Consider the following 22681-nt stretch of genomic DNA (forward strand, 5'->3'; position numbering starts at 1 on the left):
AGTACACTCATCGACAAAATTGTATAATTATATTTAAGCACTCTCAGAGAAAAAACCCAAAAGTATGTTGTGTGTGTGTGTGTGTGTGTGTGTGTGTGTGTGTGTGCATTTGTGTCTTAGCATTTAGTCTTTTGACTAAAATATTCATACCCCATAACAGGGTATGTGGGTTTGATGTTCCCCACTAGTTCCTGTCAGCGCAGACCCTAGGAGGCAGGGGAAGGGTGATGACTCAGGCATCTGGGTTCCCATACTCCACATGAGAGATCTGGATTGATTCCTGGCTCCAGTCTGTGGTGCAAGGCAGAAGCCTCTGAAGATATGTGGGGAGAGGAGAGAGGCGAGCGTTCTCTTCTTCTCCACCTTTCAAATATATGTATGTTGAAATTCTGTTAAAAACTGTGAGTTCATATACTGGAATCTCCAATTTTAAACTTATACTCAGTATATATTCTAGTGCTTTCCACTTCCATATGTATGTCTATCATAAGTTTTAATCTCTACCACATTAAAATCAAATTACTAAATATAATTTATGGCTATTTTAGTCATATATTTTGTGTGTGAACGTGTGGGGCGTGTCTGTTCTTTTGTATACCAAATGGACTGTGTTCTGAATAGTGGCATGTTTGCTTTTTTACGTAACAGTACATTTTGGATGTCTTTATAAATGAGTATGTGAAGGTTTGTTTTATTAAACAACTGAATATCACTAAAATAGGACTATCATATACTTTATCTGATCTAACTGGCTATCAGTGGATATTTAGGCTATTTGCAGTTTGGAGATTTATTACAAATTTTGTAAAGGGAAAAACTATTCATATACAATTGTGACTTTGGTGATAGGTCTTTGGGATGCATTCCCGGAAATAAATTTTTTTAGACAGTGATATGCACATTCAAAAACACAATATTGATTGCCAAACTCAAATGAAAATAAGACGTGTCCATCTTTATGTTCAGTATTACTGAGAATGTTTCCTCATCCAGCTTTCCATCAATTATATGCATTGCCATCTTTCTAAGCTTTGAAAAATTGATAGGTAAAAATGGTGTAGTGTGTTGTCCTCGCATTTTTACTTTTTAATTATGAAAGAGATTGAGTGTCTTTTCATATGCTGATTAGCCTTTGTATCTCATCTTCTGTGAATGTCCATTTACATATCTTGCTCATTTTTCACACATTATTTGTCCTTTTCTTATAATGAGTTCTATAATAAGAAAATGTGCCTTTTATAACGTATGTTGCAAATATTTTTCTCCCATTTATCAATTTTACGAAGTTTTCGAGTTTTAAAATTGCTACCATTATATTTGCGTAGTTATCTGTTGGTATCAAACCTTACTGCCTTTGCATTTTGATTAGTGCTTAGAAGAGGCTTTCTAACCGAGACAATTTCTAAAAGATACCAACACTGTCTTACATGTGTCTTATGCTTTATCATTGGATTCATCTGAAGTTTAATTGGTTGTAAGGAGCAAAGTTGTGTATCCTTCTTGAAACAAGATTGGATATAATTTGCTTATTTTCGATAACCCTGTCCATTGTCTCAATAACATGTATCAAATAATTATTAGTACTGTCCTATAACATCATGTCCTAGATTTTCCCCACATTTACCTTTCAGGTTTATATTGTTAAAGATTTTACTTATTTTTATTGGGTAAACAGTTACAGAGAAAGAAGGAAGACACGCACAGAGAGAGGATAGAGTAAGGATGTGTGGAGGGGAGAGAGAGAGAGAAAAAGAGAGAGAGAGAGCGATCTTCCACCTGCTGGTTTATTCCCCAAATCACCACAATGGACAGGCTGGGCTGGTCTGAACCCAGGAGCCAGGAGATTCTTTCGTGTCACCCACATGGGTACAGGGACCCAAGCACTTGGGCCATCCTCCACTGCTTTCCTAGGGCATAACCGAGGAGTTAGATCAGAAATGAAGCAGTAGACACTTTAGCTGGTGCCCATAAGGATTGCTGGCACCATAGATGGAGGATTAACTTGCTATGCCACTGTGCTGATTCCTTTGCTTTGTTTTCTCATTGCAGCAATAAAAGTCTATGGGGATTTACTATCTTCAGTTTTTACAAAACTGAATCTTTCAATCCAAAATAAGACTTAAATTGCATTATTCCCCATGTTCCAATAGAGTTTTAGAATATTATTCTTGTGGAGAACACTCATCCTATAAACATTAGGTTATGCCACCACATACAAAACTGACATCCTGTATCACAGTATCAGCAGGAGTTTCAGCTGCAATAATTTCAATCCAGGTGTTTGCTAACATACCCTAGTAAACAGCAGAAGCTGGCCCTTGCGTTTGGGCCCTGTCCCCACGTGTAGCAGATTGGGACGGAGTTCTAGGCTCCTGTCTTCAGCCTAGCTCAGCCCTGGTCATTGTGGCTATTTCAGGAGTTAACCAATGGATGGAAGATTTCTTTCCTTCATCCCCTCTTCCTGCCACTTGCACTCTCCCTCCTCTTTAGCCCTTCTTCTATATGATTTTGTCTTCCAAATACATTTTTGAATCTTCAAAAATGAAAACATGCATTTCTTATTCCCATGCATTTGACTCTGTTTCATTTAGAAACGAGACACCTCACATTGCTTTCTGAAGAGTCATCGCTTACATCATATCTTATTTCTTTCCAGTTCAATTTTTTATTAATTACATTTTATTGTGTGACATGGGTTCATAGGTTCTGGGATTCCCCTACCAGTCCCCATACACTCCCCACGATGGTGGATTCCTTCACCTTGTTGCAGTATTACAGTTCAAATCCGGTCAAGATTCTTTCATTACAAGCATATACAAAGCATAGAGTCCAGCATCTTATTCTCCAGATAAATTCAACGGTTTCTTGGGGAGACCATCTCTAGTCTGAAGGCAGAGCTGGCAGAATATCGTCCAGACCAATTAAAAGCCCCAACATAACATCAACAACATTTTACAACATTATGGAGTTAATTGACATAGTATTGAGTAACCAATATGTTAGAAAGTGCAAGTTCTTAACCATATCCTGTGACTACTTCATTGACATTTCAATTTTAGTTTATATACAACTGGCTTCTATACACCTCAAAATGCTATTGGGTACTATTTAGCTGTCTTGTGTCTATTTTCATTTTAGTATTTAGCAGTTCATTTTCAATGATATTCTTTGCTTTTAAATTTTAATGGTTTATTTAATTGTTAAGGGCAGAGTTACAGAGAGAGAAAGAGAGAGAGAGATCTCCCATCTTTTCGTTCACTCCCCAAGTTGGCAGAGTCATGTGGAAACCAGGAAACGGGAGCTCCTGAGGGTCTCCCATGTGGGTGGCTGATGCTCAAACACCTTAACCCACTAACAGTGCAGGACCCTCCAATGATATTTTAATCCAAATAATTTCTCAACATACAAAATTTTACATTTTGGATCTGTTCATTTCTATCATTCTCAAGATCTCTTATACTTTACCCACTTTTGTCTTCCCTGTTCTCCCCATCCTAGTAAAATTCCACGGATTAGCATTGCAATTGCTACCTTATGTTTATCTTTAACTGGCCTGCCCCTGTTTTACCTGGCACAAAATCAAACTTGGCTAAATAACATTTTCCTCCTTCACAGAGCATCCATGCAACTGAATTTCACTGGCAAAAACTACATTACAATGATAACTGATCCTAATTAAAATTCATGACATTTAACATTAACTAGGTTATTGATGTTGCTGGGCAACTGAACTGTATTTCTTGCCCTCCATTATTTCTCTCACTTTCTTTAGCAGATTTTTATTTCATTAAGAATTCAAAGCAGTTAGAAGAGATTCGCATATCTATCCAACCATGAGTGTCTGTTAAAATACTGTGCCTTGGGTTGACTCAGTATGGTGAACACTTCATACGCTTTTTTTTTAAGGTTTTTTTTTTTTTATTGTTAAGTCAAATATACAAAGAGGAGAGACAGAGAGGAAGATCTTCTGTCCACTGGTTCACTCCCCAAGAGGCTGCAGTGGGCAGAGATGAGCCCATCCAAAACCAGGAGCTTTTTTTAGTTCTACCACATAGGTGCAGGGTCCCAAGGCTTTGGGCCATCCTTGACGACTTTCCCAGGTGACAGGCAGGGGGGAAATAGTGCTGATGGGATTAGAACCGGCTACCATATGGGATCCCAGCACGTCCAAGGAGAAGACTTTAGGCAGTAGGCTACCGTGCCGGGCCCACTTCATGCACTTTGAACAGGGCCATGTACCTGTGATGCCCAGGATCCCATCCCCTCTTGCTTTCTCAGGACATTGCTTATCAGTTTTCCTTGATCTTCTCTGAGGCTTGAATTTGCATTGCATCATTTCATTTCATTTCATTTACAACATTGTCCTAACTTCTCTTACACTGAAAAGCAAAAATAAAAGCAGATAATTCCTCTCCAGCTATAGGATCATTTATTTTTATTCCCTTTTATGGGAAACTCTGAACAAACTGCAATGTTTTTAATCGCTCTTCTTCTGTTCTCTGGGAGTTGTATTTATCACCATTACACTGCCAATACAGAATTTTTCAAGGTGACTGAAACTCCGTATTTTCAAATCTAATCATCAATTCTAAAACATTATATGTGGCACATTGGCAACTTTTGACTCTGTTACTCAATTTCTTTTTTTTTTTCCTTTGAAAAATCTTGTTTCAGTTGGTTTTGAAGATATTTCTGCCTAACTGCTCACTCTATTTTTTCCCCCAATATTATTTCCTCTTCCTGTTTTCCCCAGTCTCTTGCTGTTGGAGGTTCAGTGTTCAGCACCAGAGTATTCCTCTATTATACATGCAGCCTAGTGATTTCATCCTCAATGATTTTTTTAAAAGGCCATTCAATGCATATCTCTAGGCCCTACTTCTTTTCCACACTCCAGAACTGTATGTCAAAAAATCAGCATATTCTTTCTGTCTACATGGATGTACTTGGCATCTCAAATGCAACATGTCTAAAATTGAAATGACAGCTCCTTACTCACGGGCACACCTCATTCCAAGCTGCTGTCACTTCTCATTTGAACAACAACCCTTAACAATGTCCTGAGTCAACTCTCACTGCTTCCCCTTTGGCTCCTGGGGTTACCTTTCCATCTGTAGTAGAGAGATTAAAGACATTCATGTATAAATCATATCCAGTCTATCTGCTCCCGGGCCCCTCCCATGACTTTTAATCTATCTTAGAAGGAGGTGTTAAGTCCTCATCATGGCTCATCATCTCGTGAGTTGGGTCTTTCCCTAAACTGCTTAGTCACTCATCACTCTCCAGACACACACAGCTGCTTGTTTTCCCTTTCACAAACCAACGTTCACCCACCTCGGGACATTTTTCTTGTTCTCATCTCAGCCTGAGTAAGGACTTCCCTCAGATTTCAATCTGAACCACATACTCCTTCACTTCATTAACTTTTTAATGTTCCAATGTCATCTTTTCAGGAAAGCGTTTTACTGGATTCTTTATCTCAATAATGTCAGTCCCTTCTGCCAGGCGTGTCCACCCCTCTGTCCTCTATTTGAGAACCTATCACTTCTCCAAACAGATACATATTGCTTTAACAATTGCATGCATTCTTTTGGATGTTCAATAATAAAAGTAGCATTATTTTTTAAATGAACTTTTAATACTTCCTTTTTAACTAAAGGTAAATAAAAATGTTTCTTTTAGTTTAGTTGGTTTTTTTTTAACTAGGAAAATCAGATAATTAAAGATTAGTAACTACATCTATAATAATTTTATACTGTTTTAAATTTGGGCAATCTTTGAAATGGTGGCTTAGAATAAATGCTGTCATGGAGATGTAGAAATATGGAGAATTGAACTCCAAACTTTTTAACTGCTTGGGTTTCTCTGATTATAAAAGTAAAAATGAATTCCATCAAAGTACTTCTGAGTATCAAAAGCAAAATAAAACAAACAAACAAAAAAACCTCTTTCACTGAAATCTGTGCATTGAGAGAGTGATTGGACAATGTAATGCAAGACAGATCACTTCTAGCACTAAATATTTAACATTTTATAATTATAATCAATTGCATCATTAGTTGGTTAAGCATAATAATTTCTAAACCATATTCCTTTAAAAGTAAGTTAAGGGGCCAGTGCGGTAGCCTAGTGGCTAAAGTCGTTACTTTGCACTTGTCAGGATCCCATATGGGTGCCAAGTTCATGTCCTGGCAGCTCTACTTTGTATCTAGCTCTTTGCTTATACTGTAGCCTGGGAAAACATTACAACATGGCCCAAAGCCTTGGGACCCTGCACCTGTGTGGAAGATCAGAGGAAGCTCCTGGCTCTTGGTTTCAGATTGGCCCCCTTCTGGCCGTTGTGGCCACTTCAGGAGTGAACCAGCGGATGAAAGAGCTTTCTCTCTGTCTCTCCTTCTCTCTGTGAAATCTGCCTTTCCAATAAAAACAAATGAAACTTTTTTTAAAGTAAGTTCATTTCTTAACATTTTAAAAATAAGAACACTAGTAACAAGAATGGAAAATCTTTTAGAGTCATGCTGCTTTTATACCAATTCAAAATAATTTATTTGCTATTGACATTGCATTTTCAATAAATGACGTATCTTCTCCTTCCTGGACCAAAGAATACAAAAACATAATAATAAATTTCTATTTAAATGCATAAATGTTCAAATTAGACTGATTTCTCACTTGGATTGAGAAAATCCCTTTAGCACTTAAGATGCCATTGGGATGCTGACATTCCAGCTAGGAATGTGTGAGTTTTAGGCCTGACCCTGATGCTGATCCCAGCTTCTTCTTATGTGCGCACTGGGAAATAGCAGGTGTTATTGAATTATTTGGGTCCCCACCACTAATGTGGGCTATCTGGACTGAGTTCCTGGTTCCTGACTATGGCCTGGTCAGTCTGACTGTTGTGGACTTTAGAAGGATGAATCAGTTGGAAGTAGTGCTGTTTCTCTCTCTGCCTAAATAAGTTTAGAAAAGTAAATAGTAAATACTGAATACATTTAAAAAGTAAAGCACCATAGAATTTTTAGGTAGTTTAGGTAGTTTTTTCCACTGTTTATTCATTTCTTTAACTCTTTTTTTTTTCATTTCTTTAACTCTTAAAGATGTTAAAAAGTACTTTATCTTTGTTCTTAAGTGATAATTTTACTTGATAAATGATTCTTGCTTGGTGTGGTTTTTTTTCTTCAGGAAATCTGAATATATTATCTCAGCTCTTCAACCCAACCCCATGATCTCCAAGATTTCTGTTGAAAAATTTGCTGATAGCCCCGTCTGATTTCTTAGTTTATGGTGAGTCTGCTTTTCTCTTGCTACTTTCAAAGTATTCTTTGTCACCTTATGCAAGGTTATTACAATGCACTGTGCAGTTATTAATTTTCTGTGGAAACTTTTGAGCTTTATGAATCTTGATATCAGTTTCTCTTCTGTAAATTCAGAAATTTTAAGCCATTGTTTATTTAATTAGACTTTCTGCCTGTTTCCCTATCTTCACTCTGATAATGACATAATGTGCGTGTTGAGTAGCTTGGTGGCATCCCAATAATAATCCTGTAGGCTTTCTTCATTTTTCCACTATTTTTTTTCTTTATTTCCCGCTCTGAGTAGTTTCAAGTGAGTTAATTTTAAATTAGAATTTCAGATATTTGATTGGATCTGCCTGTTAAAACTCTAGCCTTTTTTTTTTTTTGGCATTATATTCTCTCTCTCTCTCTCTCTCTCTCTCTTTTGTTTTTTGAAGGTTGGATTTACAGAAAGAAGGAGAAACAGAAAGATCTTCTACCCACTGGTTCACTCTCCAAGTGGCTACAACACTTGGTGTTGAGCAGATCCAAAGCCTGGAGCCAGGAGCTTCTATCAGATCCCCCACTCAGGTTCAGGTTCCCAAGGCTTTGGGCTATCCTGTATTGCTTTCCCAGGACACAAGCAAGGAGCTGGAAGAGAAGCAGAGAAACCAGAATGTGAACTGATGGCCATATGGGATCCTGGCTCATGTAAGACAAGGACTTTGTCGTATCCTTTAGCTCAAAATTTTGTTTGGTGCATTATGGTTTCTATATTTTTCTTGCTATTGTTAAAATTTAATTTTTCCTCAGGTACTATTTTCCAGATTTTATTGATTTGTTAATCTGTATTATCTAATACTTCAATTAGATTTTAAGAGAATTTTATTAAACTCTTTGGTAAGTTACAGTGTTCAGTTTCTTTAGGGCTGGTTGCTGGACAGCATTTGATTCCTTTGCTAATATCACAGTTTCAAGTTACATGTGTGTTTGTGCATGTTTGTGTATCTGTTTTTTATGGTGTTGTGTTCACAGACACAGTCACTCTTTGAGTGGATGTAAGGACACCAGATGGTTAAGATATGCAGTCACTGTCAATTTTGAGTAGTTTTAAGTCCAGATCAGGTTCTAAGGATGAGCAACTACAGTAGTGCTGGGTGCATGAAGGAACAACATTCAGGGGGTTGTGTACATCTTCAATTTGGTGAGCATGTTAGTCCACATACCTTCCCTGGAGCTACACAAGGAAAGGGAAGTCATGGTTTGGACTCTGCAGAGAAAAGTACAGAGTTTGGTGACTCTGGATCTTATGGACATAACAGTGCTGGCCCTATGAAGCTCTGGGTTCTGCATGACCGAAGTTCACAGAAGTCCTCTGTTTGTAGTATGGAGCATTGCTGGTATCTTTGGTGGAGAATGACTTTTGAGTTTGTCCTCTCTCTTCACCGTACCTGGTAAAGTTCATAGCTGAGGGTATTCTTTATAGCACTGCTACAGGCTTTAGAAGGCCTCCATCCGTCCTACATAAGGTCTTCCACAATCTCTGCTCTTTTAGGGTCCATGAGACTAGATGCATTTTAACTAATTTTATCATTATTTTTATAGATGAGGGTAGTAATCTCACATTCTGCTGTACCACTAACATCACCGCTATGCATTGTCTGTATTAATGTTTCTTTTTCCTTAGCGTACTTTCCTGGAATACAATTTTCTGTTCTGCATTTTCAAGGTTATTGTTTTGTTTCACGTGTCAGTGAAGTGTTGTAAAACCCAGTGGCGGTGTTATTTAATGGAGAATGGTGTTGATGCACACCAGCACAGATAGATGCAGGGGAGTCAGGAAGGGAGTCTATGAAGCTCACCTCCTGTTTTGGCTGAAACCTGAGCGGCAGAAAATAAGGATGCCTTTTCAACTGGTGACAATCTGAAGAAAAAAAAATCACTATAAGCTGAGAAACTATCAAACATAAAAAAGTCCAAAGTCTGAGTAAAGACGCTATGTTGCTAATTACCACGGTTGTTATCAGAGATGATGCCAGTCTCAATGGCATGGGAAGGCATTGGCAGGTAGGGCTGTAGAAACCACTACAAGGAAAGTAAGTTTTATTCCAAGTACAATTGGAATTTTTAACTAGGGCAAAGATACGAATGGATTTTATTTTAAAAGATCATTCAACCTGTTATTTAATATATTACTTCATTTTAAAAATCCAGGTAAACAAGGAGAGTGAAACGAATAGTTATTTATTGATAAAGCTAGTTTCAGTGGCACTAAAAGGAAGAGATTCATTTATGATCCACTTTTTGGTTAATATTCAAAACGTCAGTCATGACCCACCTGTCTAGAAAGCCCCAAAGATCTTGCTTTCTTAACCTCTCATTAGTTTGTGATTGAGATGATTGAAAAATTCTTCTGAGTTTTTATTGCTCTCTTTTTCTAAAAACACTACTTCACTAGGAACCTTCTTTCTTAAAGATTTTTTTTTTTAGTTTTTATTTGAAAGGCAGATTTATAAAGAGAAGGAGAGACAGAGAAAGAGAATTCTTCCTTCTTCTGGTTCACTCCCCAAATGCTCACATCAACTGGAACCAAGCTGATCCAAAGCCAGGAGCCAAGAACTTCTTTCAGATCTTGCACGTGAGTGCAAGAACTCTAGGACTTGAGACATCCTCCACTGCTTTTCTGGGCGATAGGCAGGAATCTGGATCAGAATTGAAGCAGTTGGGACATAAGCTGTTGCTCGTGTGGGATGCTGATGCTATAGACGGAGGATTGGCTTTCTCTGCTGCCATGATGCCCCCCAATTAGGACCTTTCTCTGTTTAACCTAATTACTTTGCTACTTGCTGCTCCTCCCTTCGTATAAATATGCCATTAGCATTGCATAATCAGTTTATACATAACTACACCTGCAGACTAAGGAGAGCTGGGGTAATGGTGTGAACTTTGACACTTCTCTGGCGTCAAGATTTTTTTTTCTGTTGAAGCTTATTTTGTTCTAAATTCCTTAGTGGTAGGAAAGTATAGATAGTCAATGGGTGGAAAAGAAATGAGGAAAAGACTCAAAACAGGTTCATAGGCCTTTGGTTGGACCAACTTGACAGAAAAAAAGATCCACTAATTCTTTTGATGAATGTACAATGATTTTTCAAATGTTTTATTTAGGATGAGCTTAGAAATCTAAATCTAAATGTGTCCTAAGTAGCTAGTTGGAGAAGCTTCATTTCAGAAAGAAGCACAGATGACAAGTTTAGGATTTCTCCTTATTACCCTCAGCAAATCAGCCTAAAGCAACACAATGATCTATTGTGTCCATTTATTTAAGAAGAATCATGCAGAAGGTTGTCAGCAGAGAGCTTCTCTTTCACTTTTAAAGTCATATGTCTAGGTAATTTCATCATTTAAATAATAGGACAAAGTTGAAGGATACTTTGACTATATCCTTCTTTTAACTACGTGTTTAAGGAACAAATAGTTCCGATATTCCTTTTAAAAGTTTCAACTCTAGAAAAATGACAGAGCTGTTCAAATTGTTTTATAAAGTGAGTAGCATTGAAAAGACCACCTGGTTTAATTCATGCACAGAAACATACACCACACAAAATACCAAAAAAACTCAGTAACATAATTTAGAGAAGCAAACAGTATACCGAGGTAATCAGCACAGTATAGGAAAATGTAATTTAGTATTACATATAATCAGGAGGAAAAAAATCCTGAAGCTAAACGCCGTCCAGTTTAAATCTCTATTTTACCACATATTAGATATGTGATCCTATTTAAATTCTAGATGTCTTACTTCCTTCACTGCAACATGAATATGAAAATACTTCCACACCTAAATTGTCTAGGTGAGCAGTTTCTAAATCACAGATTTTTTATTAAGATGAAATGAGTTAATTAACATACCTCCTTATAAAAATTGTGACATAGTGAGTAGCCAATATATGTTGGCCATTATTCCAGTAATACATGATACCTCTGAATTTAAGTGTATTAATAAATTTCATCACGTAAATAGATGAAGGGAAAAATTATAAGGTTTTCTCCCTAGATGTAGATAAGGATAAATGATACGATTTATCAATTCTTCATTTAAAATGTGCAACTAAATAGGATTGTCCTTTACATTTAAAAAAATGTACATTTCTCAATTTAAAGAAGTTAGCGTCATGTTTTATAGTGGAAAATGAGAAAAATTTACATTAAATAAAAATAGCATTCAAAATGATAGCTATAATCATTACTGTATAACCATGCAGTGATTAACATAGTTAAATCAAAGAAAAAAATTAGAAGGCACAAAAAGAAAAGAAATAGAAATAGAATAATTTACAGATGATACAACACTTGGAAGCGCCAAAAGAATCCATTGAAAACAGTTACATACATTAAAATGATTAACATGTCTTGGTTCAAAAAGATATTATTTTAGCCACATACAAATACAAGACAATACATAATAAAAGAAAAAAAATCATTTTTGATACCAAAATTATAAAAAATCAGAAAATGACCTTAAAGAATGTGGAAAATTTACAGAAAAAAAAATGAATTTACTATACAGACCAGATATCACAGATCTATTTCTCCGTATTCTCCTCCCTTAGGCACAGCTCTAAACCCTGAAAATAACCCAACAGATAACCAAAGCGGAGCAATGAGAAGCAGTAAGAGAAATGCTTGCGTGTTTGGGACCCAAAACTTGAGAAAACAGTGCTAGGGAACGGAAACCCTCCCCCAGACCGAGGACCACTTGGGCGCAGGGTTTGCTGGAAACCTAACAGCAGAAACATCTCAGTTCCTGTCCCACATCACACAAGATTGTCTCTGACAAGAATCAGTGGGCCCAGAACCGCTGGAAAGAGGAACTGATACCTGAGCTTTGCCAGCAAGAGACCAGAAAAGCTTTCTCCTGTCTCACAGGGCGGTGATTCCCTTTGTTCACAGACACTGGACAACCGCTTGGCTCCCACACGAACAACTGGTAGGAAGTCTCGCTATTTTTAGGGCTTTAGATTCCTCTCCCCTACTAAGACCACCTGTAAGGAGCAACAACCCCCCTTTCTCAACAACCCTGTTCCAGGGGCCTCTTGGAATCTGTGAAACGGAGTATTTCCTCTTCCCATCCAGACACACAGAGCTTCCGTGGGAACGAGTGGCGTACACAAGAAACACCTGAGTGCAGGAAGTACTCTGTGTCTTCCACGTGCCTGGAGTGCGACCTTCACAGACACTCCTGTGCAGAAACGCCACCTTCTCCCCTTAGGAGACGACATTGCCCCTTGTCAACAGGCCAGCCTGAGGAAACCCTCTCGGTATTGTTAAGCAGTACCACCAGGGATCAGTGCAGTCAAGTCATAAAGTTCTAAAGAATCCGTGGGCCAAAGACAAAAACTCAAAGGAAGCAAAAAAATGAAAATGAACACACACCTAAAATCGTGATGGCAGGGAAACATCACAGAGCTAAGTGCATATATTAGGAAGGAAGAAACATCTCAAATCAGTAATCTGTTTCTACTTCAAGAAATTACAAATAAAACAGAAAAACCCTAAAATACAAATAAATGAGTCATGAACAGTAAAGTCAAAATAAAATGAAAACAGAAAAAGAAGGAAATCAATGCAAAGAAGTAAGTTCTTTGAAAAATATACTATTTGTAAAATTCTAGTAAAACTAAGAGGGAAAAACATAAATTACCAATATCACAAATTAAATAAAGGTATTTTGAAGCTTCTACAAGATAACACGGAAGCAATACGAACAAATTGATGCTTAGAAACTCAGCAAGTTAGAAGAGACTCCTCAAAGAAACTCAAGCAATGAAAACTCAACACAGGAATAATTCTGCAACTAACAAATAAAGAAGGCTAGTCCTACTGTTAGTAAACCATTCAAATTCACAATTTAAAAACCAAACTATAAATCTATTTGCCCAGCTAGTTTCACTAGAGAATTCTCCCAATCATTCAAGAATTACAATGAACTTTAAAATTTCTTCCAGATAATAGGACAGAATATATATTGTCTTATTTGATGAAGCCAGTATTACTTTCATGTCTAAACCTAAGATAGGACGAATTAAAAGAAATACGGATGAACATCTCTCATGTATTTGGAAGGAAAATTCTTATCAAAATTACTGACAAATGAAATCCAACAATGCTGAAAAGAGTCATAAACCATGTTTAAATTGGATTTATTCTGGAAACGAGAGGATATATCAACATTGAAGTCTAAGCAGTGGTAACCACATAAGGAAACGTTAAACCAAAATCCCCGTGACAACAGCAGCTGGCACAGAGAAAACATTAACAAAAACCAACGCCCATTCTTGACAAAAGTTCCCATGATCAGGAACATGATCTCTGACAAGGAACATACTCAGAAAAGCCGTCAGTCAACATTATGCTCAGTATTGTACTAACATTTTAACCATTATAGTAATATTTGTTTTATAACATGCATGTATGTGATACATATGTGTGTTCTATAAAGATTTATTTATTTTTGTAGAAAAGGAAGAACTAAAGAGAGAGAGAGAGAGATCTGTCAGTTGGTTCACTCCCTAAATGGCAACAAGGACCAGAGCTGAGTCAGTCCAAAGCCAGGAACCAGGGGCCTCTTCTGGGTCTCCAACATGGGCACAGGGAGCCGAGGACTTGAGTCATCCTCCACCACTTTCTCAAGCATAAGCAAGGAGGTGGAGGTAGAACTATAACAACAGCAACACAAACAGGCACCCGTATGGGATGCTGGTGCAAACAAGTGGTTGATTATCCTGCTATGTCTCTATATATTTATTATAAATACAGACCCACAGATCAGAAAAGAAGAAAAAATTATTCTATTCCCAGATGATTGAAACATCTACATAGGAAAATTTGAAACATATACACAAAATCTTTTGGAATTATTTAAACAAGATCACAGTATATAATACAAAACCAGAAACCAATTACATTTCTGTATTTTAACAACAAACTAAGGAATTCAAAATAAAAACACATGCATTTTATTATCCAAGTAAAAGGATATGTTTGAGTATTCACTTAACAACACAGGTATTTAATTTATGTGCTGCAAATCAAAAACAAGTCTTAAATGGGAAGATACTGTTTGTATAATATGAAAATTGAATATGATAAAAGTGAGAATTCTTCTCAAACTGAATACAATACCTGTAAAAATCTCAACAAGGATTTGGGTCACGAGCTTTTACAATATGATGAGTGTAAAACTTCTATGAAAAAATACAGATTTTAGAGTAGTTTAAACAATTGAACAAAGGACAATATGTGGGGAGGAATTACTTTACGTAAGCCTTACTGTGCAACTACATAAAACCAGTACAGTACTGGGACCCAGTGCAATAGCCTGGCGACTAAAGTCCTTGCCTTGAATGCACCAGGATCCCATAAGGGTGCCGGTTCTGGTCCCGGCAGCTCCGCTTCCCATCCAGCTCCCTGCTTGTGGCCTGGGAGAGCAGTCAAGGACGGCCCAAGGCCTTGGAATCCTGCACCTGCATGGAAGCATGGAAAAAGCTCCTGGCTCCTGACTTCGGCTTGGCTCAGCTCTGGCCGTCGAGGCCACGTGGGGAGTGAATCATCGGATGGAAGATCTTCTCTTCCTCTCCTTCTCTCTGTGTATCTGACTTTCCAATAAAATAAACAAAATGAATCTTTAAAAAAGAAGTTTGTTTCAGGAGGATAAAAGACACACAGACATCATAGATCGCTGCAAAGCAATAGTGACCCAGATACTGGCCTGAAGATCCAAATTCTCAGTTGACTTTTGATAAAGGTACAAATGCAATTCAATGAAGGCTGATAGTGTTTAACAAGATTAAATGTAGCAATGGGACATCCACAGGCAAAATTACATTTTGACCTGAACTACATGTTTTGTGCAAAAATTTTTGAGACAAGCATAAAAACTTCAGAAAAAAAAATTGATGAGAAAGTAAATTTTCTCCATGAAAAAGATCTGAATCAATGCAAATCAACATTATTTTTAAGTAGGGAAACTTGGGATCATTAAAAATGCCCATTTCTGGGCCTAGTGTGATTCCTCAATTGGCTAATCTTCGGCCTATGGGAGGACACAGGACAGGATTTGATATTGTCATCAGTTTATGTCTCGGCTGTTCTACTTCCTGTTCAGCTTCCTGCTTGTGGCCTAGGAAAACAGTGAGGACGGGCCAAAGCCTTGGGACCCTGCACTGCCATGGGAGACCTGGACGAGGTTTCTGGGTCCTGACTCCTGGCTGTAGATTGGCTCAGTTCAAGCCATTTCAGCCACCTGGAGAGTGAACCAGCCGATAGAAGACTTTTCTCTCTGTCTCTTTTTCTTTCTGTAAATCGCTTTCCAATAAAAATAAATAAATCTGGGTCTGGTACCATAGCTTAGTGGCTAATGTCCTTATCTTGAAAGTTCCAGGATCCCATATGGGCGCCAGTTCTGGTCCCGGCAGCTCCACTTCCCATCCAGCCCCCTGCTTATGGCCTGGGAAAGCAGTCGAGGACGGCCCAAGGTCTTGGGACCCTGCAACTGCATGGGAAGAGCTCCTGGCCTCTGGCTTTGGATCAGCATAGCACCAGCCATTGCTGTCATCTGGGGAGTGAATTATTGGATGGAAGATCTTCCTCTCTGTCTCTCCTCTTTTTATATCTGACTCTCCAATAAAAATACAATAAATCTTCCAAAAAACAAATAAATCTTAAAAAAAATTAAAACCTCAATTTCTTGTAAAGTAATTTAAATAGAGTGAAGTGATCCTCTCGAAGCCACAAGTTTGGCTTGCGAACTTGCATGTACTTGTGTTGTGGATGAGAGGTTATATTCAACAAACTTTTTCTAAATTCCTTATAAAAATGTAGACATGTAAAGGTATCCCCTCAAAAAAACACCATGAAAGGCCTTGCGTGGTGTCCTAGTGGCTAAAGTTCTCGCCTTGAACACGCTGGGATTCCATATGGATGCCAATTCTAGTCCCTGCAACTCTACTTCCCATCCAGATCTCAGTTGTAGCCTGGGAAAGCAGTCGAGGACAGCCCAAAGGGACCCTGCACCTGTGTGGGAGACTTGGAAGAAGCTCCTGGCTCCTGGCTTCGGCTTGGCTCAGTTCTGGCCATCAAGGTCTCTTAGGGAGTGAATCAGCAGATGGATGATCTTCCTCTTTGCCTCTCCTCCTCTTTGCACATCTGACTTTTCAATAAAAATAAATAAATCTTTAGAAAAAAAAACCACCATGAACTAAGACCATTAGAGGATAAAAAGTAAAAGTGAAGATGATCAATGTTGCCAGCATATAAAATGCAAATATAACAGAATAGAAATTCTACGAATAGACCAACAGTTCATGGAAATTACAATACAGACTCTAGCATTTTACTTTGGAACAGAAAAAAAAATGTTTTCTAAAAAAAAAATCAACCAAAAAAAAAACCCACTTCAAACAAACAACAAGATTGAATTCTGAGAAATACTTACACTGAGAGACTAATAGAAGAAACTCACACTGGAATTACAAACTGGTGAGTTTGAGTTTCAAAATAGGAAGAATTCTAGAACAATCTTCTGGATACAAAAAGGATATTTAGTAGGAGATGGAATTGGCGAGTATTTTTCTGATGTGTTAAAATGGATCAATGTATGGATGAGTTGGAAAGCAAGGGACCAATGATCTTGTGTGTGTCTATTGATGTATCATGTCTCTCACTTAACTCTTTCATTGGAGAAGATCAGGATCTTAAGTGGCCACATCTAGGCAAGGAAGTCCAAGAACTTGGTTAGTGTTAAATGGCACAATAACTAATTTCCCTATGCAAGTGGGATTGTACCGATCTGTAACCCACATGAAGAAAGCGCTTCATAGATTTTATAAATAAACGGAAGAGATGTCACAGGGAGACCCAGTGGGCACTGCTTGTTCCTACAGAAAAGACTTTTGCTTATCTGGCTGTAGTCTTCAAACAGAGTCTGTAAAAATCTTAAGTTTATGCAATGGCTTTATGAGACCCTGTGTGGAATGACACGTGTGCGAGAAAAGGAGAGGCAACCTAAGAGGAAATGGCAACTTCATTCATCATGGCAGGAGGAAGAGCTACTGTCCAAACTTGGTCCTCCATAACAACCCGGAGCTTGATGGGTCCAACACATGGTCCTCCGTAAGAACTTCCTACTTTATGGGCACTAGGCTAGTTTTGGAAAGTCACATATACTGAACAGAAAATTTTCTGTCCTGGGAAAGTCAATTTAGGATGGAGATTTTTCGTGTACATCCTAAATGACAAGTAAATGTTTTTTTTTTTTTCTGAATTTCCACCAAAAATACTCTAGGAAATATTGTGGAATAATATCATAAGATAATAATGTAGTGTTTCTCCTCTTTTAACAATTGTTATTATTCTACATTGTTTCTGGGGACATTCATTTGCCCCAGGGAAGGATAAACTCTAAAGGATCCAGAAAAACAAAGTCAATTGAATTTCAAAGATTTTTTTTTCTTAATTCATAAATGAAACATTTGTATTGAAAGCAGAGCTAGTTTTTAAGTTTGGTAAACTTTTCTAGAAAGAACTGCTTATTTTAGTTTACAAAGAATAGTTTTGAATTTCAAAAGTCTGAATCCTAAAGTACCCTGTTTGTGAAATGTGTAATGTCAACTACAGAGTTGGGAAGAATTCGGATTTTCTGCCAAATAAAATACAGTCACCCCAGCCTTTGGAGGAGACAGCGCCACAGTTGGATATTGTAAAAAGCTCACATTTGCTCCTACTCCAGTTAAGCTTTGGTTTGATCTGAGGACAAAGAAGAGGCACATCATGAAAGCAGGGAGGGAAAGTTTCCCCACTTCCTAGACAATCCAGATGAAGCAGCAGTGTATAAGTGAAGCAGCTGGCCGATGGTTTGATGACCCCTTACAGACTCCTAGTCACACTCCTTAAAGTACTTTCAAGAAATGGCTGAAACAGGACTAGTGACTCTCGAGGGGCCCCAGGTGTCCCAAGTAAGATAGGAAGTGCCGAGACCACACTAATCCAAGAAATGAGATCAATGGGTTCCTAAATGGGTTCCAATAAAGGTGGGGCCATGAGGCTATCTTTCTCCATGGAAAATAACATGGAGACATGGAAATGACTGGATTGTGTCTTTCCTCCAGGTTAAGAAAACCAGCAGCCTTCATCGCAACTTTACTCACCCAAAGGCTAATGGGGAAGAAAGAGAACTCAACCTTAAATTTAATCATTTTCGCTAATACCGCGATGTTAACCATTAACTTGCTCATTTTATATTAAAAAGTCTTGCTAACTTTTCTCCATCAAGTAGATTAGGAGCACAGAGTAATTATAAATTGTGTTGGATTGTAGAACATTGTATGTATCTGCACATAGCATTTGATATTTCTATATTGTAAAAATAATTTGGAGGGCTGGCATTGTGATAGAGTGGGTTCAGTTGCTGCTCGCAATGCTGGTATGCCATACAGGTGCTGGTTTGAGTCCTAGCTGCTCCACTTTCAATCCAGCTCCCTACTAATGCACTGGGAAAGCAGAGGAAGATGCCTGAAGCCTCTGGGCCCCAACACACACATAGGAGACCCCAAAGAAGATCCTGGCTCCTGACTTTCTTCTGGCTCAGCCCTGACCATTGTGGTTATTTAGAGAAATAAATCAGTGGATGGAAAATAATTCTCTCTGTGTGTCTCTTCTTTCTCTGTCTGCAACTCTGTCTTTCAAGTAAAAATAATAATAATAATAAAATATTTTAAATGAGAATACCATCTACCTATGTATTTCTTGCTTCATCTTCTTACAAATATCTTCATAAAGTAACTTTAATTTGCCTTGTAATTATAAGTGTTACTCATTACAATCCTGCTCATTACTAATTTTCTCAGATATTCAAAAAAGCTTTGTTTTGTAAGAAAAGCAACATTAGTCTTTCATTATTCCATTATAACTCAGTTGCTGTAATTTTATAAGACTTTATGTCAAAATCTCTCCATTATTAACATTGTTCAGTTTTCCAGGAATAATAAAATGACTCAATTTTTTGGGAAGTCAGTACAGAAATTTTACATTTCCATTGAATTGTTCTCTTTATTTTTGTGACTTGGTTTACAAAGGAAAACATAGGAGCTAATCTGAAAATGGTTTGTTTTTTTTTTCCCTCTTCTTTTGGGCCCTTGTCTTTTTTCATCCAGTTTCTCTTTCCTTGAGACTCCAATTTGGATTTGTTTATAATTTTGCTTTCTTCTTTTTCCAGTCCTTTCTTCTTTTCCTCTCCTGAGTCTGGCTATCTAGTTCATGAGAAATCTATTCGTTCCAGCCCCATTAGATCTTCTCCTTAACACAGCTTATCTTCAGCTAGAAAAAGGATCAAACCAAGTCAGTTGAGCCAGTTCCCATGGCTGATGTTTCAGGGGTTCCATGTCCTTATTAGGAACGTTATCCATTCAATGTCCTCCGCATTGGCCAACCCACTTCTTAATCCCATCTCACTTGGAATCCAGTTTGTGGATACAGAAAATGTGCAGTGAGTTGTTTCAAAATAGTCTTTTTAGAAAGATTTTGGACCTTCCTAGACACATTTTTTTAAGAATATCATCTACAGTTTTGCTTTGCTTATCTTATTAAAGCACAAGGCAATTGGATTTCTGCACATATCCTTTCCAGTAATCAGTTGTTAAAGCATCCAATTTATGTTGAAAGGAGCTTCCGTTGAGTAATGTTTTAATGTGGTTTATGCTTTAGCAAAATGAATAGGTCCCTTTAAATATAAGCTTGAGATGAACACTAGATCACACTTTGACCTTGTAATTATCTTCTGGAGTAGGGCCAATGGGTGTTCGTGTACAAGTCTGTCAAGTGACCTGTGCCTCTATTATGTTAACAAAGTGGTATAGGAAATGAGATTCAATTATTAGAGACTAGTTCCCAGTTCCACTTTTGCCCTGGCCCTGGCTGTGATATGTGAGTCTTCCTTAATCACATGAAACTTGACTCCATAATATCACCTCTGAGATTCCAATTGGAAGACATGCACAACTAGTTGGGTGACAAGTGTCATTTATGAAAATCGTTTTCTACCCATCAATCTGCACAGAGCATCCTGGACTTCTTTATTTCTCAGACTGTACACAATGGGTTTAGTAAAGGTGTTATGACTGTATATGTCACTGAGATTAACCGATCCTGATTTTGGTGTTCTCTGATTTGGGCTTGAAGTAGACAATAGAGGCACAACCATAGTGGATAATGACAACAGAAAGGTGGGAGGCGCAGGTGGCAAAGGTCTTTTCTTGGCCTTCAGCTGAAGCGATCTTGAGAATGGTGGAGATAATGAGTATGTAAGAAATAAAGAGAAAAGTGGCAGGAGCTGTGATGGCAAGGAGGCTAATCATTAAAGCCAACACCTCATTGATGATCGGAATAGCACAGGCAAGGTCCAACACAGGTCGAACATCACAGAGGAAATGATCAATATGTGAGTCACAAAAGGACAGTCTAAAAATGGCCACAGCCTGAACCAGTGAGAGTGAGAACCCTGTGACACAGACTGAGGATGCCAGCATGACACAGACCCTCCCGTTCATGACAACAGAGTAGTGCAGTGGGTTGCAGATGGCCGCATAACGATCATAGCCCTTTACTGCTAGCAGGAGACAGTTGGTGATGGCAAAGCCAAGGAAGAAAAAGAGTTGAGTCCCACAGCCTTCTAGGGATATGGATTGGCTCAGGCCTACAAGGCTGGAAAGCATGCATGGAATAATGGCCAAGGAATAGAAGGTCTCTGAGGTGGAGAGAACCCTTAAGAAGAAGTACATGGGTGTGTGCAGGTGATGGTCCATAACGATCACAGTCCCAATGACGAGGCTTCCAGCCAGGGTTAGGATGTACAGGGTAAGGAATATCACACAGTGTGAGCTGATATTCTTGGAAACTGGAGAAACCTTGCAAAACAAACTGACCTCTGTATGGTTGGCTCTGTTCATTGAAATTCTCAGGTCTGAAAGATAAAGGGAAGGTCAATACCCAGCATCAGAAGGTCTTGTTTTCAACTTCACTGTACAGACAAATATGTAAAAGAGCAAAGACTCAATTCAAAATTCAGTGAATCAACCTCCTGCCTCAGGGATGCTGTCATTTAAGGTCTCAGGACTAAAAAGAAAAATATATGCAAATTGAGCAATATTCATTACAAATTTGTTTGCGGGACTGGTGTGCTGGCCTAGCGGCTAAAGTCCTCGTCTTGAACGTGTCATGATTCCATAAGGGTGCCGGTTCAAATCCCAGCATCCCCACTTCCTATTAGGCTCCCTGCCCTGAGACAGCAGTCGAGGACAGCACAAAGCCTTGCGACCCTGCACTGGCATGGGAGACCCAGAAGCAGCTCCTGGCTCCTGGCATTGGATTAGCTCAGCTCTGGCCTGTTGCAATCACTTGGGAGGTGAATCATCAGATGGAAGATCTTCAGATGGAAGATGTTCCTCTCTGTGTCTACTCCTTTTTGTATATCTGACTTTGCAATAAAAATAAAATAAATCTTTAGGAAAAAAAAAAGAAGAAAGAAATTTGCTACACATCAGTTTGTTTTCAAGTACTCCTAGGCCATTTAAAAATGTTCACCTGGGGCTATCGCAGTGACAATGTAGGCTAATTCTTCCACTGCTAGTGCTGGCATGACATATGGGCACCGGTTCATGCCCAGGATGCTCCAGCTCTTTGCTTCTCACGCGGGAGAGCAGTCAAGGATGACTCAAGTCCTTGGGATCCCATGTGGAAGACATGGAGGAAGCTCCTGACTGCCAGTTTCAGATCAGTTCAGCCCTGGATGTTGTGGCCAACGGGAGAATTAATTAGCACGTAAAGGATCTGTCTGCATCTCCTTCTCTCTGTTTAAAAGCTGTCTTCCAAATAAAAATGAATCCTTTTTTATTAAGGTGTTCACCTATAGCCCATGCAGTTGATTTAAAGAGTCTTAAAACTTCATTTTCTTAAAATACTTTTAGATGACAGTGTGATTAAGTCAGAAAAGTTAACACATACCAAAATATAACTTTAAACATCGTAAAATTTTAGTAATGCAATCCATGATTACAGAGAAATTCGTAAGGAAAGTTGACAAATATTTAAGAATATTTTCTTCACTGATTATGTTGTATAAGTAGCCATGTATTCCTTTTTCATCACTTTATGATAATTGTCATGAATCCTCTATTTTGTAATATTAATACCCTGTTTTCAAAAATAGCATGTGTATATATATATATAAATATATATATATAAATATAAAACCTATATTGGAAATGAATTTGGCAAAATATTTTAAAAATGCTAAATCTTAATAATTAAAACAAGAATTTACAATAAAATAACAAAATAACCACATACCAGAGCTTGGA

At 38.1% G+C, this 22681-nt stretch overlaps 1 pseudogene; it reads right to left on the bottom strand.

Annotated features, from left to right (window-relative positions):
- Positions 1-20346: 20346 nt before the first annotated feature.
- Positions 20347-21271, bottom strand: LOC121171638 (annotated as a pseudogene).
- Between the last annotated feature and the right edge of the window lie 1410 nt (positions 21272-22681).

The sequence above is a fragment of the Ochotona curzoniae genome, unplaced genomic scaffold (genome assembly GCF_017591425.1).
Source record: "Ochotona curzoniae isolate NIBS_2020 unplaced genomic scaffold, NIBS_Ocur_1.0 scaffold_2683, whole genome shotgun sequence".
Taxonomy (NCBI): Eukaryota; Metazoa; Chordata; class Mammalia; order Lagomorpha; family Ochotonidae; genus Ochotona; species Ochotona curzoniae.